Source organism: Nyctereutes procyonoides, unplaced genomic scaffold (assembly GCF_905146905.1).
Source record: "Nyctereutes procyonoides isolate TBG_1078 unplaced genomic scaffold, NYPRO_anot_genome, whole genome shotgun sequence".
In the NCBI taxonomy this organism is placed as follows: domain Eukaryota; kingdom Metazoa; phylum Chordata; class Mammalia; order Carnivora; family Canidae; genus Nyctereutes; species Nyctereutes procyonoides.
The window spans coordinates 35,381,435-35,399,847 of NW_026575052.1; the positions used below are offsets into that span (position 1 = coordinate 35,381,435).

An 18,413-nucleotide genomic window follows, 5' to 3' on the forward strand; every position below is an offset into this window, starting at 1 on the left:
AAGGAAAACTTCTTATTCCTGTTATCTGGCAATGTCACTCAGAGTTATAGTCGTGATTCTTAGAATTTGCTCTGAAAACTTCAAAATCCTGAAAGGAAGGGGAGGGAAAAGGATTAAGGTGGATTGAGGACAAAAGCTCCTTTGCCAGTTCTTTCAAAAAGGTAGAATGGAGGGGCGCCTGGGTGGCTCAGTCAGTTGAGTGTCTGGCTCTTCATTTCTGCTCATACCATTATTTCAAGGTCCTGGGATCGAGCCCAGTACTGGGTTCTGTGCTCAGTGAGGAGTCTGCTTGTCCTTCTCCTTCTCCTTTTGCCCCTCCCCTACTTGCACATGCTCTTTTCTCTCTCAAATCTTAAAAAAAAAAAAAGGTAGAATGGAACAGAATCTCTCTAACAGAGCAAGGAAGAACTGTGGGGAAAGGAAGACATTTCATCCCATATATTCTATAAACAGTAAGTTAATATGTGGCCTCAAAAACTCTAGGCCAGAAATGATGGTTCTAGTCACCAAAATTTTATGAAAATCGGAAACATTTTATTCTCTACATGGAAGGAAGAGTCTGTTGAAAAGACAAAACAAATCATTACTCTCCTGTTTCTTTCAGAGGCTTCCTAGTGCTTTGCTGATCCAGCTGCTGCCCACACTCTGCCCTAATCTGCTCGACAGGCCTGCAGTCCGGCCTCTTCAGATCCTCCACTGCACTGGCTCCCTCGTCCTATTCCTATTGCTGGATCCCTGGAAAGTTTACCTCCAGCCTCTAGGGAGCACCTCCACATCCTTCAAGTCTCAGCTTAAACACCCCTTTCTGAAGGGGTAGAGATAATAAAATATTATTTTCCATCAAAGACCTTTCCAGTTCTCCTTCAGAACATTCATCACACTTCTAATTACTTGTTCCATGTCTGTCATCCCTGCTGAGTTGCAAGCTCCTTGGCGGTTCTGTAGTGCTGACACGATGTTGGGGACCAGTCAGTTGACTAAATGAGTGAATAAGCAAGTAAGCAAAGGCAAGACCAAAATAAATAAATAAATAAATAAATAAATAAACAAACAAACAAATAAATAAAATTAAAATAAAAAAATCACTTCCTTCCCTTGTTTAAAGTCAAGGCACAATTTACTGGCATTACCAGGCAACTCTGGCCAACACCCCAAAGGAAGCTGGTCTCAGCCTCATAAAGCTGTTATGGAGATTGACTTTTTTAGAGGCTCCATCTTAGAACATAGTCTGAGCTTCATGATATCATATGTGGTTTGATGACTAGGTGTTACTGGATGTATTCAAATTATTTATAACCTCTCTGGAGCAATCCATCAGAAAGCTGTATTTTTTCTCTTTTCAATTGGCAAAGGGTCAGAAAGAGATAGGCTCTGGATATTCTTAAAGCAAAATCTCTGCATATACAACATGAAGTCAAAGAGTTGGTATTATTTTAAATACTAGCTAGTATTTTTGAGTATGGTACTTATTAAATTGCATTAGCTCCTTTAATCATCAGGGCATTCCTGTGCAGAAAGAACTGTTCATTTCATTTTATAGATAAGGGAGGTGAGGCCTAGAGAACTTAAGTAACTTCCTCAGCTATTCTCACCACTTTGTGAGGACAAAGTTCTTATTTTCTTGAGTCTTAAGATGTATAGGGATGAGAGGAGTGAAGTGGATTGAAGTCCTCACAGACAGTTCAAAGTTGGGATGGGGTAAAGGGCTCTCTGTTAAGCCATTTACTGGGAGGGTGGAGGCAGAACCTTCACTGGCTGCCCACTCCTGCTCCCCCTCCCCACTGGCATCTTATATGACTACAGTTAAGAAATGCAGAAGGGAAGGCATGGAAACAGTAACTAGTTAGAAGCGTCAAGGTCTACTTTCAGTCTCGATCAGCTTTTGGGTGGCATCGGAAGTACTCTTCTTTGACCATCCACACAATGAAACAGGGTCCAATAAGTCAACAGAGTCTACAGAAACTGCACACACTCCTAGCTTACCAGATGGATGTTAGTACCTTTTCGCTTTTAACATTTGCATTGACCTTGTGTACTTCACATCATGACACACCTAAGTGACTATCACTTATTCTCCAGTTCACCACTGTCTGGCAAGCAAATGCTTGTCTATAGAACCACATGCTTGTCTACCTGGACAGTCCTTTGGCATGCACCTTTCTGAAATTCAGCGATGCTCTTAACCAAGAAGATGTGGCTTATGACAATCCCAAATCGCCAAGCTGCACTAGTTGTTTTTTTCTGGCTTCCCCTTCACCTGCGCCCTTAGAGGCTACTGAAGAACATATGGTTTAGCTTGCCTTCTTTAAATGTTTCCGCATCTGTGATGCACTGATTTATCCTACATTCTGCGCAGTTACTCGTGATTCAGTGTCTTGAACAGCCATAATTTCACAACGAAATGTTTAATGGTGATTAGTAAATTGTCTAATGAAACTGATTCAGTTTATGAAATTTCTTTTGAGAATACCAGTACTTAAGAAAGCAGCAGCAGCACTTTTTCCCCTCGTACAAAACCTTGGGAGGTATTCCAAAATATCAACTTGACAAAAGAAGAGAAGAGCTTAATATTTCATTATTACTGGAACCCTTGAAGCATAGAGAGAGAACTCTGGATACAAAGCAGTATTCGTGCACCTACTACCTAGTAAGCCTTTGAAATTAATGTTACATCACAATCTCTCTTAATAATAAACCTTCCTTTGTTCCACAGTGTTTCAGAGGTTTCATTTTAGGTTGCTTTATTTCTTTTTCTTTTTATATAGTGCGATCACAAGAAGACCTGACTAGACTTGCTGTGAAACAAAGTAAAAAAATGACCATGGTCACTCCTCTGCCCACCTACTCAGATCTATGGTGCCAGAGCTTGCTAATACACACAGCACTCATTCTGGTTTCCCCATCTCTAGCAGGTGTTCACAAACTGGATCCCTGTTCTCTATTCTGCTCCTCGGAGGGGCATCAATTACTACCCTTTATCCATTTCCCTGGGAGAGAAAGTGACAGGACCCATGAAAACAGGTACAAATGCAGCTGCTGCCATATAGTATCAGCAGGGTTGTGTTTCGGATCTCCCAAAGCTGTGCACCCATCACAAACTGCCTACATTCTGCTGATGCACTTGCTGAAATGTGCGTGGAGCACAGAAAGTGAACTAACACCCAGGAGTCTCAGAGCAGTATCTGAGAAGTTGAGACGGATGTCTTCCCAGTTTGCTAGTTGGTAGAGGACCTACCTACCTGAGGGAATTGACTGAAAGACAGAGAGAAGCCTCTTGGTAGTAGTCAGTATCAACAGGCAAGGTCAGGATCAACTGCACAGAATGAAGGTGCTAATGCAGAGAAATTCTTAGCAGAGGACAGCCTGCTTCTTAAGGTCACTTCCTCCTGGCTTTTGTGTTTTATGGGGTTTTTGTTTATGTTGTGTTTTCATTTTTATTCTACGTCTTCATAGGAACTCGATGAAAAATGAGAAAACTACATTGGAGGCAGCTATTCAGATGCCACTTTTGAACTGGGAAACTTTTGTACAACTTGTTAAAAGACTAATAATTTTATGGGTGTTCCAGTGTTAAACTATATGGCATGTTTACTTCTTCACTTATAACCTTCCTTATCTGGAAATAATTTATATCAGTAAGGTAAAAAGCTGCAAAACCTAGGAGAACACTATTTCTAGAAGAGGAAATCCAAATGTCTAGCAACCATATGAAAAGTGTTCCATTTCACCAGAAATTGAGAAAATTAAAATTAAAATAAATACCATTTCATGACCATTACACGGGGGAAAGTTTAAACATCTGACAATACCACACGTAAAAACAATACAGAGAAACATCAGGAATCTCTTAAACTGCTATGTGTTAGTACAACTAGGCACAACTATTTTGGAAAGCAATTTGGCAAAATCTGGTAAGAGAGAATGTTCATCTACTGATTTATAGTTTTACATATAGGTTTTTATGTACATAAAAAATATATATATGGGAACACTCATTTCAGCAACACTTTGCAACAGTAGCAAAACACTAGAAACAACCAAGTGGTCATCAATAAATTTGACAAATAAGTGTTTGTTCTTTGATACCATTTAACACTGCATAGCAATAAAAGCAAAAGAAAGGTACATTTATCTAGAAAAAAATTCCAAATTATGTTAAACAAGGAAAAAAGCTGTGGAAAAATGCCCATTTTAGAATGACACACACATACCATAGTAAAAGTTACAAAAAAAATTGTTAAGGTATGTGCAACAATGTTATATTTGTTTACAGATACATGCTTAGGTAAGCCTAAATTTAAAAATAAGGATGGGAATAAAAGACACCAAGTCTAGGATAATGATAGCCCATAAAAAGGAATGTGAAGGGGCTTAATTCTTATCTTTAAAAAAAAATCAGACAAAATAGTGAAATATTAATTTTTCTAAGTAATGAGAATATAAGTGTTCATTGCATTATTCTCTATATTGGTTATCTGAACTGTTCTATGATTTTTCTAAACTTCAAAATTTTTATTAATAACATGGAAACCACATATCTTGCATTCTGTATCATAAGCATTTCTCAAGGTGAAATATCTAAAATATTTATTTTGCTTTCAAAAGTACATAAATCAACCTTAGAATTGCATTTGAGCCTTAATTACAGTGCTAATAATGCAAAACCACAGCCTTTGGGTCAAAGTGATTACCTTTGCTAGGGCTTCTTATATATTGTGTATCTGAAATATATGAATACTTTTTAAAAGAACCAATGCTCAAAAAAATACACAAATAAAAGAACAGATGCTCAAGCCTTATCCTAAACCTGCTTTAATCAGAATCATTGTCTTGAGAACCAGATACACTAAGACTGAAAAGTCACTGACCTATCGAAATGGCACCAAGAGAACAGTGAGCAACTTTGGTTGATTCAGATAAATCACGTCATTGAAATGGTAAAGGGACAGTTTTGCCAATGACCATGCAGATAATTTTATGTCCCTACCTATACGCTGCAAGGGTAAAACACAAAATATGATCAGATAAACAAATAATTGAGAAGGCATTCATAATAATACCATACCAGCTAACATCACAAGGGAAAAAAAGAGGAGAGTGGTTCAAATGAAATGCATCATTCATAAAGTGTTCTTGCATCTTAGTAACTAAGTCAGACTAGGAAAAAAAAAAACCCACAAAACCACAGGACATCAGAGGACTGCAAGAGAGTATTTAATTCCCCACTCCTTCCCTGTCTGATCACAGAGAGGCCAGAGCTGTAGCTGGACAGCCTTTTCCACACAGCTCCCTTCTTTGTGTTTTAGGAATGGTTCCCTTCTCTTAGTCCTTCAGAAGGGCTCCCCAACATTGCTAGTCCTGGGATGCTTCACCATCCATCATTGGTTGATTTTAATCCAGGCACACTTTTAAGTTAAACTCTTCTCCATTACCCCCTTCGAGACTGCAATCCATTTTCTACTAGAACACTAAGCGATTTTTAATTATGAAGCCTGAAGAAATTTTACCTGAGCATCTGATTAATAAATTTATTTTGTAGATGTAATGTTATAAGCTGATACATCCTGCTAACATCAGATCTTCTAGTTGCTGTATATGATTGAGAAAAAATATATATCTAAGGTATGACTTGTGCCTTTGAGGAAAAGTCTAGGTGGAGAACAAGTTCAAGGACAAAGTAAATCAAACAATAAAAAATACAGAAAGTAACCAACAAATCTACGTGGTAAACTAAAAACAAGGGCAGCCCAGGTGGCTCAGCAGTTTAGGGCCGCCTTCGGCCCAGGGCGTGATCCTGGAGACACAGGATCAAGTCTCACATCCGGCTCCCTGCATGGAGCCTGCTTCTCCCTCTGCCTGTGTCTCTGCCTCTCTCTCGCTCTGTGTCTCTCATGAATAAATAAATAAAATCTTAATAAAATAAAAAATAAAATAAAATAAAAACAAGAACCAGGTAGTCAGGGAAAACTTTGTGGAAAACAGCAGTATTACAGGTAAGTCTTAAAGGAGAGAGAGGATTTTGAGAGCATTAGTCAAGTAAGAGTAGAGAAAAATGGGTAAGGAAAAATGGGTATTTTCCTTTGAGTAAGGAAAATACTATAAGACAAAATACTGATTTGGAAAGTATATGGTTGTTTGGTGATCAAACAGTATAATGCCTGACTAGAAGAAAGAAAACTTTATTTAGGACTATACAGCCTTGGCTGGTTTTAAGTCAGACAAGTGTAGTCCTATAAATATTTATTATATAATTTATATATTCTCTAAAATACAAGTATAGTTTTTGCCTTAAAACCAAAAATTCGAGGAGAATATGGTCAGAAAAGTACACTTCCATTTTAATTTCTATCTCTTTTAAATAAACTTTAAGTAAACAGTCCTCAATTTACTCCTTGTATTATTGGCACACATATCTATCCTATTCATGAAAATCTGCCTACACTGGTGTCCATACTTCATTTCTGGCCCCTTGGATAAATTTTTTCAATAGGCTTCTGAATAGGTCAAGCGATTCTCATTCAGAATAAATCTCATGCTTATCTCAGCAGTTTTATTAAGGATGTTTTGAAGCTGCTTTAAAAATGTGTGCTGGGATCCCTGGGTGGCGCAGCGGTTTGGCGCCTGCCTTTGGCCCAGGGCGCGATCCTGGAGATCCGGGATCGAATCCCACGTCGGGCTCCCGGTGCATGGAGCTTGCTTCTCCCTCTGCCTGTGTCTCTGCCTCTCTCTCTCTCTCTCTGTGACTATCATAAAAAATAAAAAAATAAAAAATAAAAATAAATAAATAAATAAAATGTTTAAATAAAAAAAATGTGTGCTAATGATCTCCTGATTGTTTTCTGAAGTTTTCCAGCTATCAAATCATCAGTGAACTAATCAGATAAAGTGATTACAGAATTCTATTATTAATATAACCATCTCTAATATTTCTGCTTGCTACAGAGAAACCTATCAGGATAAGGATATGCAATGGATTTAATTTCCTTAGCTAGCTTTTCTAAGAGATTTGCCATTCATTTCCTTAGATTGCTTCAAAATCTAAGAAAGCAATAAAACACCTTGTTAATTAAGTGGTTGCTATTTACAGATTACCAAAATACTTAGCTTTCATCAATATGATTCTATTTTTATATGTTTTATCATATACTAGGGTGAAAATAAGGTATTTTTTAAAAAGATTTATTTGAAAGAGAAGGTGCACATGCTGGAGTGTAGGGGAAGGAGCAGAGATAGAGAATCTCAAGCAGACTGTGCTGGGCGGGGTCTGGGGGGGACAAGATGGGGCCCCATCTCATGGCCCTTGAGGTCATGACCTGAGCCAAAACCAAGAGTTGTATGCTTAACTGACTGAGCCACTCAGGTGCCCCAAAACAAGATATTTTAATGTGGATATTTTTATGTCTCCATTTTATTGTGGACTACAATAAACTGTTAGAGTACAATATGAATCATTAGTTTTAAAATACAATGTACACACAGAATGTACACACAGAAATAAATATATCTGTGTACAAATATACACACAGATAGAGAACTTTAGCCTTGTGCCCTGCAGAGTAGTCACCCTGGGAAGGATGCAAAGTCATTCTAACGATGTTGCCATTATTTAAAACTATTTCTAAATCACCCTTTGGAAATTACTTTCATAGCCTTTCACATAATCTTTTAAACAGCCTTAATAGTGGTAAAATCTTGAAGGTAGAAAAAATGAGTTTCACAATCATGCAGAAATCATTTTGTTAAGCTGAGCAATAAAATACAAATTCAAGCTGAGTTATATAGTTTTTTGATTAAAAAAATACCAGCAAAAGCCAGTACTTATAAAAGCAATCCTAAAAGCATGTTTTTGTTACTTGTAAATTCACTACAAATTTCAAAAGATTCAAAGTAAGTGTGACTAGCAGCAGTGATGATTTGGAATGACCACTGTATTAAAAAATAACAGCATGTTCGGGGTGGGGGGGTGGGGGGCTGGCAGGACAGGGTTTCATGACTCTGTAGTCACACTTTGCAGTAACAGGGCATCTTTACTTAACAGTTAACAGTATTTAATTCAATAATTCTCCAAATATCCCTTATAAGAGAAAGGCCAGATTATCACTTTTTCAGGTGGCTGAATGAAGATAGAGAAAGGAAGGAATTGTGTCTACTTCATGAGTCGATAATTGAGCCTAGTCATGCTGTGCCCTAACATCTGTGCAATATATTTAGCAAAATTTAAATGAAATGCTTTAACTTTATGCTGCTTGATAAAAAGGCATTAAACGAGGTAGGTGTGTCATAAAATATTACAGACATCTATTAAAATGATCATTAATTCATTGCATACTTGCCAGAAAGACTTCTTAGTTGATGTATGACAGCTGCTTATTAAAGAGGCTGGTGTCTACCTTAAAATACACTCAAAAATGTCCTACTGGAGTCTACTTTATTAAAAAAAAATGCTTGTTTTTTTTTTTTAAATAACTGATTTTTAAAGATTTTATTTATTTATTCATGAGAGACAGGCAGAGAGAGAAGCAGGCTCCCTGCGGGGAGCCCAACACAGGATTCCATCCCAAGATCCAGGGATCACAGCCAGAGCCAAAGACAGATGCTCAATCACTGAGCCATCCAGGTGCCCCTAAATACCTGATTTTAGAAGAAAAAATACCTTCACTTTGAAAAACCAAATATATAAGTAAAAGTGAGGAAGAAAAATGGGCAGTAAAATCTGTCAACAAACTTAAGAGCAAATCCTAGTGACACTGGTGAGCTTTTGATGGTTCTGGTGAGTTAATTAAGTACAACAACATCAATGCACATGATTACAAGTTAAATTTCACTGAAATTATTAAAATGGCGATTCTCCTAAATGTCTGATTCTTCTTGCTGCTCAATATTCTAGAACACCTAGGAGTCCACTTCTCCCAATCAACTTATTTATTAAATAAACATTGAGGGCCTCCACTGGTATCATATTTCTATAGACTATTCAAGATCTGACAAGCAAATTTAGGCCTTAGGACTACTCTCCTGATCCTATTTGACAACTGAAACTTTAACAGCACTCCAGCTGGTCTTAAGGGTTAACTTGCTTCAAGTTAGCACACTCCTTGCCTGCTGATGTAAGGCCCTTGAGCTTTAACAGAACTTGCTCTCTTTGAGATCTGCAGACCACTGGCCTTGGGGAGTAAGAGACTAGAACTTTCCCAGGCCACAGAGGCCAGCAAGTACGCTTGAAGCCTTGAAGCCATCTTGACTTTCTCATTCGTCCAGCAATCTTTCAGAAAAAAAAAAAAAAAATTCATTTTTAAGGTCACATGAAAGACTTTACTGACTTCCCTTTGTGCATCTGTCGACGTTGTCCTCCACTGCAGAAAGAAGAGAGTACTCTTGTACAACCACCCTGGGTACCAAGGAACCACATCTTCTTGCACAGCCTCCAAGTACCAAGATAACTCTGGGGTTGGTATTACCACGTCTGGATGTAATCAAGAAATGTCACAGGCCACTGTACTCCCTTCACTGATTAAAAACCCCTTTTAAAATCTCTGGGCCAGGCAGCAGCCTCAGAATTGGCCTTCTCCCCCAGGTGGCTGGTCTCCTAAATAAAGCTCATATTCCTTTCCAAACAAAAGTCCTCCCTCCACTCTTGGTCTCTCCAGCCACAGGCAGCTGCGCTTGGGTTTCCACAACAAGATGATTCTGGTCTTTTCAGTATCACTTTTTAGGGGTGCTAGTCCAGGAGTCTAAAAGGATCTGACTCTGTTTTTAATGAGGGGTGTTAGTACCTAATGACTTACAAAGACATAAAGAGTATCTGACGGGCACTTGTAAGCCCCACATTTTGGATGAGCCTGAGTGAGAATAACTCTCAACCAGACAAGTGCTAATCACAGCCTCCACAAGGGCTGACTGCTTAGGTGTGATAAAATCATGTTTCCGCGTGGGTGCCTCAGCTGTCTGGTCTATAAAACGGGGTAATAGGAACCTGTCCACACAACTCTCCTTTGAAGTTCACTAAAGAACGCCGTCTGGGATGGCCTCAAACTATCAGATGCTGCCAAAGTATTGAGTACTGCCTGGAAGAGGACACGCCGATGCGGCCACGTTCATGCTAAACAGGGCCTGGTGCCCCCCCCCCCAAGCGCCCTCCTAACCTCGGCCTACCCGGGTCTGACACCCCGGATTCAAGGCTGCAACGGAAGCAGCTGAAAGGCCAATACCTACTGGACCAGACAAGACAGCGGCTCTGTGCAGGGGCAACGCCTCTGTGCAGGGGCAACGGGCCACGGAAGGGGGTGTGTGCCCCCACCAGGCCCCAGGGACGGGGCTCAGCTCCTCCTCTCCCTGGAGGGCACCCGACCACCCCGGTGCCGCCTCCAGCTCCCTGCCCTCCCGGGCCCTGCTCCTCCCCAGCCTGGCCCCGAGCCTCGCGGCCCTGGCTCCCCTTCCAGGCCCGGTGTAATTCCACCCGGCGGCTCTCGGGTCGCGCCCCGGGGACTCCGGCCACGGCTGCAAGTGCCAAAGGGAGGCCGCGGCCGCTGCGTAGCCTGGGACCCGGCCCAGCTCAGCCCAGCTCCGGCTCCAGCCCAATCCCGGGCCCAGCTCTGGCTCAACCCAGCTCAGCCCAGCCCAGCCCCAGCCCTGGCCTGGCCCAGCCCTGGCTCAGCTCAGCTCTGGCCAGCTCCGGCCCGGCCCAGCTCCAGCACAGTCCCGCACAGCCCAGCACAGCTTCAACTCCAGCACAGCATAGCACTGCCCCAGCTCAGCCCCAGCTCAGCCCCGGCCCAGCCCTGGCCCAGCCCAGCTCCAGCCCAGCTCCAGCCCAGCTCCAGCTCCAGCTCCAGCCCCAGCCCAGTTCCAGCACAGCCCCAGCACAGCCTCAGCTCATCCCCAGCCCAGCTCCAGCCCAGCTCCAGCCCCAGCCCAGTTCCAGCACAGCCCCAGCACAGCCCCAGCACAGCCTCAGCTCAGCCCCAGCCCAGCTCCAGCCCAGCTCCAGCCCCAGCCCAGTTCCAGCACAGCCCCAGCACAGCCCCAGCACAGCCTCAGCTCAGCCCCAGCCCAGCTCCAGCCCCAGCCCAGTTCCAGCACAGCCCCAGCACAGCCCCAGCACAGCCTCAGCTCAGCCCCAGCCCAGCTCCAGCCCCAGCCCAGTTCCAGCACAGCCCCAGCACAGCCCCAGCACAGCCTCAGCTCAGCCCCAGCCCAGCTCCAGCACCAGCCCCAGCCCAGTCCCAGCACAGCGTCAGCTCAGCCCCAGCTCAGCCCCGGCCCAGTCCCGGCCCAGCTCCAGCTCCAGCTCCAGCCCAGGTCCAGCTTCAGCCCCGGCCCAGCCCCGGCCCAGCCCCGGCCCAGCCCCGGCCCAGCCCCGGCCCAGCCCCAGCACAGCCAGCAGAGCCCAGCTGCAGCCCCAGCCCCGCCCAGCCCAGTCCCAGCACAGCACGGCCCAGCCCCGGCCCAGCCCCGGCCCAGCCCCAGCCCAGCACATCCAGCCCCAGCCCCGGCCCCGGCCCCGGCCCAGCCCCGGGCCCCAGCCCGCCCGGCGCTCCTGCAGCCCCAGCCCTGCGAGCAGCAGCGCGGCCGCGGGCCCACGGGCGGGAGGCGCGCCCGGCCGCGCAGGGAGCCGCCGGCCCTTACCTGCGTGTGCGTCCGCGGCCCGCGCCCCCTCCCGGCTGCGGGCTCCGGGCTGCGGGCTCGGGGCTCTCGGGACTCGCGGCGCCGCGCTGCCGGTCCGGGGAGCCGGGGAGCGACTGGAGGCAAGCCCCGCGGCAGGCGCTCGGGCCCCGCCAGGTCCCGCTCCCGCCGCGCGCGCCCCGCCCGCGCACCTCCGTGGGTTCCGCCCCGACCGCGCGTGGGCGACGCCCCGCCCCGGGCCGCCCCGAGCAGCGCCCAGCGCCCACCCGCCCGCCCCGGGGCCACCTGCCGGGGCCGCGCCCAGGGCGCCCGGGCCTCTCCGCGCCGCCGGCCTGAGCCGCGGAGCCCACTCCCGGCCACCCACACCTGGCAGGTGAGCTGACGGCCGAGGCGAGTCAAAAGTGCTTAATGGGGGAGGGGAGGGGGCCCCTTGGGGAAAATCTTGACCTGTCACCAGCACATGAAAGCAACGAAAAGAGATGATCCAAAGACTACACAGAGGGCTCAGAAACTTAAAAAGTTAGGTTGTATTAGTTGGCTGGAGGAAGGGGAAGGAAGCTCTAAGCGGAGAACCTCTGAAGACTGTATGGCTTGTTCTGCGAGTTGGAAATCTCCATTTGCTTCCAAATAAGCTGAAGTGGCTTATTTGGATTCTTGTCCAAGACCGGGGTTGCTGGTGATGGTTTCCCGCCGGAGAAGCCAAGGCAGTCGATAACAAAACCAGAGACGTCAAAGAAAGAACAGAAGAAGAAGAAGGAAAAAAAAAAAAAAAAAAGAACAGAAGACTACGAGACCAATATACCTTCTGAATATTAATACAAAAATCCACCATAAAAAGCTGGCAATCTGAATCCAACGTAGAAGAAGCATTTTACAACATGACCAAGAGGGATTTATCTGAGGAATGCAAGTTGGTTTAGTCAAGAACTACTCTTAGAATAAAAGGTAAAGGCCACAGGATCATCTCAGTAAATCAAGAAGCACTAGATAAAATCTAACACGTTTTCATGATAAAACATTCAATCAAGGGAACATCCTCAACCGGATAAAAGACATCCATAAAAAGCCCAAGACCAAGATCATACTTAAGGGTGAGAAAATGAATACTTTCCCCTAAAGTCAAGAATAAGACAAGAACGTCCTCTCTCCCTACTTCTTTTCAACTTTGTACTGCAGGTTTTAGCTAGGACAATTAGGCCGGAAAGGTCAAATACCTTAATAGTGAATACAACAAATAGAAGACAAAGAATCACTGAGGAAAACCAAGAGCCTAGTCCTCAGAACTGAAGGGCAATAGGACACCAGGTTTCAGCTCAATGGACAAAAATGATCTATACCAAGATGTCTTAAATTTCAAAGCCTATGAGTCAGAGAAAAGATTTTAATAAATTCCAGGGAGGAAAAATATAGGTCATTTATGAAGATTCAGAAATTAAAATGGCATTGGACTTTTGGACAGAAACACAAAAGACCATTTCTGAGGGAAAATTATTTCCAACCTAGAAAATAACACGAAGTTAAAAACAGGTATTTCAGATATGCAAAATTTTAAATAGTTTTTTCATGCATCTTTTCTCAGAAAACAATTGGAGAATGTGCTCTGTCACAACCAAGGGATAATGTGAGGGTTTGCTAGAAGAGAGAAATGAAATGTGCACCCATGCCAATCGTGGGAGGCACAGTGGCCCTCAAAAGATGTCCACATCCTAATCCCTGGAACCTGTAAATATGTTACATTACATAGCAAAAAGGACTGTAATTAGATGTTACGAACATTAAATTAAAGGATGTAATTAGAGTTACGAACTCAAATAGGAAGATCATCCTGGATTATCCAGGTAGGCCCAATCTAATCACACAATTCTTTAGAAGCAGAAAACCTTCTCCAGCGGAAGTCAGAAAGATGAGACAAAATGGAATGTCATAGAGATTTAAGGCCAGAGATACTGTAGCGTTATTAGGAGGTTTCAATGATTTTATGTATGTAAAGTCCTTAAAGTGATATCTGACTCATAGTAAGGACTCAACAAATACCAGCTGTTATGGCTAGTATTATTGACAACCTTTAAGAAAACAGTTTCTGTATAATAGTACTTTAGTTAGGACTCGTTTTGGTCGTGAAATGACAAACCCAGTTCAAGCTGACCCAAGGAAAATATTCAGTAGTTCATAGGAATAAGTCCATTATGGTTTTATGCATATTTGGATCTAAGTGCTCAAATGTTGCCATCAGCAGGATATCTCAAACTTCTGGCATTATTTTTTCTGTGTTGGCTTTATTTTTAGGGAAGATCAGCCTATGCAGTGGCAGATTTGGCCTCCAGTAGCGCCAGGCTGAAATTCAAGCTGTTTAGCAATTGCGATGCAAAAAGAATACCTCTTTCCCAAGAGTTGTGGCAACGTTTTAGAACTGAGGCACAGCTTACAGACTTGGATTGCATGCCCGTTCTCATCAATCACTATGACTAGATGGAGAGAACTAATAAGTTGGCTGAGTGTTGTTTTTCTCACCCATAACACTCACGTGTGAGTGTATTGAGATGTGGGTGTTGGGTGGAATTAGCCTCCTTAGTTAGACCAAAAAGGATGAAAGTGGAAGGGGCATAGCCCCCCCAAAGGAATATTGGGGACTTTTATCAGAATATGGAAGTGGATATTTAGGCAGGCAAAAATAAAGAAAATGTCTATTTTAAGTGGTGTGTAGTTAACTGAGCACAGAATAAAAGATCACTGGACATCAAAGCAAGAGTCAGGCTGAAGCTTGAATGATGGTAGAAATCTGAATGTAAGTTTTGAGACTGTCTTCAAAATGCTCATCATCTTAGGAAGAAAAACAAAACCGGTCCAATGGTATGATGTACACAAGGCTCAGGCTTGGCCAAAGCACAAAGTTCGAAGGAATAGATGTTTCAGATTGGACAGGGATGTAACGAGGCCAAAAAGACTTTGGCAGAGTAATCTCTACATATCTGAATGTTCCTGCAGTAGAAATATTATACGACTAATGCTGAATTTATTGAGCAAAGCAATGCTCCTAGAGATTTATGGGTAACAGGAATGGAGATGGGAAAAGCTCTCAGGAAAAGGTAGTTGTGTGTTTTTACTTTTACTCTCTACCTTTGTGATGTGTAAGACTATGGACATACTACAGATTGAAGTGACATCAAATGAAATCTGAAAAAGTGGAATAAGTCTGATTTTGTATTTACAAAAAATCAATACACACTGATTTGCATTTTATTACTGATGGAATGAAATGTGACTCTGTTCAAAACATTTCGTGACACTAGATCAGAGACTTAGTTATTATATCCAATTATAACTATACATAATATAGTTATAGATACTAATTAAAATATGCAATATGTATTTATCATAAATATAGGTTGAATAAATTATTATTAAAGTTACAACAATTTTTTTTACCAGGCATGTTCATTTCCTAATCTTTAAAACACTAATAGGAAAAGCCTTCTTTCTAAGAAAAGCATGATATTGTGAAAATATCAAAGAAGACTTGAGATTTGTGATTTATTAGCTATATAATCTTGTGCAAGACACATAACTTACTTATCAAACTGATTTATCTTAAATCATATGTCTTAGTCCTGTTGTGATTATCAAATGCGAACAGCATGTGATTGTGTCTTGTTAACAACAAAATCATTTAAATAGGTCATTTTTTATTAGGAACATTTTACAATTTAGGTAGCTACTACAATAATCATTAGGTAGACTTAACATTAATCCCTAGCCTACTCATAAAGAATACACATTTTAAAACTAACTCTTCATTTAAGTAGTTCTTTCCAGATTATTGAGGTAACTTCCCAAAGTTTGCTGCCCCACACCTGAGTTGGGTTTTCTAAGTTAATAATTCAAAGCAATTTTTCAATCAATAGGTTTATCAGAATCAGTACACCTAATTCATTTATTGAAATGGACTATTACTAGTTTCAAAGAGGTTACAAACCCCTTCCATCTTCAAATGTTATGAGATCCATTCCAAATGTTAGTTGTTAGGCTTCAGAATGTATTCATTTTTAAAGATTCATTCATTTATTTTAAGGAAAGAGAGAGAGTGAGAGAGAGAGCCCATGTGCAGAGGGGCATAATGAGAGGGAGAGAGAATTTCCACCAGACTCCCTACCGATCATGGAGCCTGATGTGGGACTCCATCCCAGGACCCTGAGATCATGATCTGAATTGACGTCAAGAGTGGAAAGCTCAACCCAGTGAGCCACCTAGGTACCCCTGATTTCAGGATTTAAATGAAATTGGCAGGATGCCTGGGTATCTCAGCGGTTTGGGGCCTGCCTTTGGCCCAGAGTGTGATCCTAAAGATACAGGATCGAGTCCCACATCAGGCTCCCTGCATGGAGCCTGCTTCTCCCTCTTCCTTTGCCTCTGCCTCTCTGTGTCTCTCATGAATAAATAAATAAAATCTTTAAAAAAAATAAACGAAATTGGCTTGCGGAAGCAATTGTTACTCGTCAGGGAGTAAGAAAGAGGAAGAAAAAGAAGAAAAAAGGTGTTGCCTTGCCAAAATAATTCAAGCAAATATAACCATTTAAATAGCACGACAGTTTTTATTCTGGCTCACTCTAGCAACAGTGAGTCTGAATGTATCAGACTTTCCCTGCAAAAGATTCAACTTGCAATGTGTCCTAATATTTAAGTTTATGATCTTGGGATAAACTGAGGATTTGAAATTCACAAATTTACCAAAATGGCATCATATATGCTGGTGCGTATCATTTCATATAGCTCTGTGTTCCCATAAATTGTAAATTTGTGAATCCTTCATCAAAGGACAAAAGTGGCATCCACTCTGAATATTAACAGGCTTATAGTTTCATTTGCAGACTTACTGTAAGTAAAGATGCCCATGTCAGTGATTCTTTAAAAAAAAAAAAAAAAGAAAGAAAAAATATCATAGATAGAGACTTGCTCTGAGAGTATTACCTAGAGATCGAAGTTCTAGACACAGTGCCTTCATGAAACTGGGCAATTTAATTAGCTATTTCACAGTTTTATCCTTTGAAATAACGCACCATGCAAGAGAATGAATGCCACTCTGATGCAAGAGCTAAGCCTGGCTCGTTCACTGTCTGTGCTGCTTCTGGTCAAACCACTTAATCTGCCTGAACCTCAGTTTCCTTATCTATAAAATAACAGAATCCTAGAATTGTAGGACTGGAAGGCACTCTGAATACTGAGGATAGTTTAGCCCTGCCTTCTCCAGTCAGAGTCATGAGGCGGAAATTACTTCTGTGGGGTTTATCCATATACAGCGAGTGGCATGAGCTATGGCACAAACCCCTCCTTGGCCTTAGCTTCAGCCTTAGTCTTCAGAGGGCCCAAAAAGCCAAATGCTGACTAGAGTGTCATTTGTGTAACACAGACATCATCTTTATGTTAAAAACCAATTATATTACTGTTTTGCTATGTTACTATATCCAAAATTTAATGGAAAAAAAAATCTCTAAAGTGATTTTGTAAAGCAATGAGTACATGAAAGAAAGAAAACAAAACAAAAGTTAATAGAGTTGCCCCCAGGAAGCATTTTATTCAGTCAGGGAATGAGGCTTCCATGTTTGGGAATGTCAGCATAAGCACATCCAAGAATCTTTGGGTCCAGAGCATTAACAGGGCACAGGTTAGGAGACTTAAGAATGGATAACTTTGGTTGCTTATTGTCAGAGAAAAAGGAAAGATTAATGACATAATGGCAGTATCTGGTACTGACAGCACTAGCTGAAACATGTCTGGTATCTCTACCAATCTCGAGCACTCAGAATCACAAATCTGTACTGTAATGAGCACCTAGCAGCTGAGAACTAAGCCATGATGATTTTAATACTGAACTTTTAAAATTATTAATATAAGTTGAAACCAACATTGCAGGAATATTTTTAAATACTTTTTAAGCTTTATTCTGTTACTCAAGAATTCATTCTATGATGGCGATTTTGAGGTTTGGCCTTGACTTTGGCCAAATATTGATATGTTTATATCAGTTCAGTTGTTCAACCAGAATGTATATCTGGTGCACTGCAATGGGAAATTTAGTTAAATTTTCCATTCAATTCAGCCATTGCTTCCATTATATCCTGGATGAAAGCCATTCAGTTCTGTTAGGGCTTTTCCAATGATGAGCAATCTACTTGTGAACAAAACAAAACTGTCCTTGTCTTTTTAGTAGATAGTTCTTTTTTTTTATTTTTTATTTATGATAGTCACAGAGAGAGAGAGAGAGAGAGAGAGAGAGAGAGAGAGAGGCAGAGACACAGGCAGAGGGAGAAGCAGGCCCCATGCTGCACCGGGAGCCCGACGTGGGATTCGATCCCGGGTCTCCAGGATCGCGCCCTGAGCCAAAGACAGGCGCCAAACCGCTGCGCCACCCAGGGATCCCTTAGTAGATAGTTCTAATGAATCAAATATTCTTTATCATCTGACATCCTCTTAATACCATTTGCTCTACTGCCTTTAATTCTATCTGTTGCTGGAACATAGTAACAGCGTGTCTGTTTCAAAGGGTTAACCTTTAAAAACTCAAGGCAATCCACTGCTTTTTCATTTTTAGGCTAAGTGTGATCAGGCCCTTCAGCTATTTATGGCACACACAGGCTGGACACTTCATTATCCTAGTGCTCTCCTCTAATATTTGATGCCCTTCTTAAAAATGTTGAGCCCAGAATTTAGAGCATTCATTCACTCCAGAGATTTTTTTTTTTAATTGAGAATCTCTCCTGTGTATACCTATAGCAAGAAGAAATAGCAAGCCAACC

At 42.1% G+C, this 18,413-nt stretch overlaps 1 protein-coding gene across 1 annotated transcript in view; it reads right to left on the minus strand.

Moving 5' to 3' along the window:
* RNF180 (ring finger protein 180) overlaps nucleotides 1–11,823 on the minus strand; it is a 184,825-nt gene extending 173,002 nt beyond the window's left edge. The window contains exon 1 of the mRNA XM_055332093.1: nucleotides 11,626–11,823. The gene's annotated coding sequence lies outside the window, so the exon portion shown is untranslated. The remainder of the gene's footprint in view (nucleotides 1–11,625) is intronic.
* Between the last annotated feature and the right edge of the window lie 6,590 nt (nucleotides 11,824–18,413).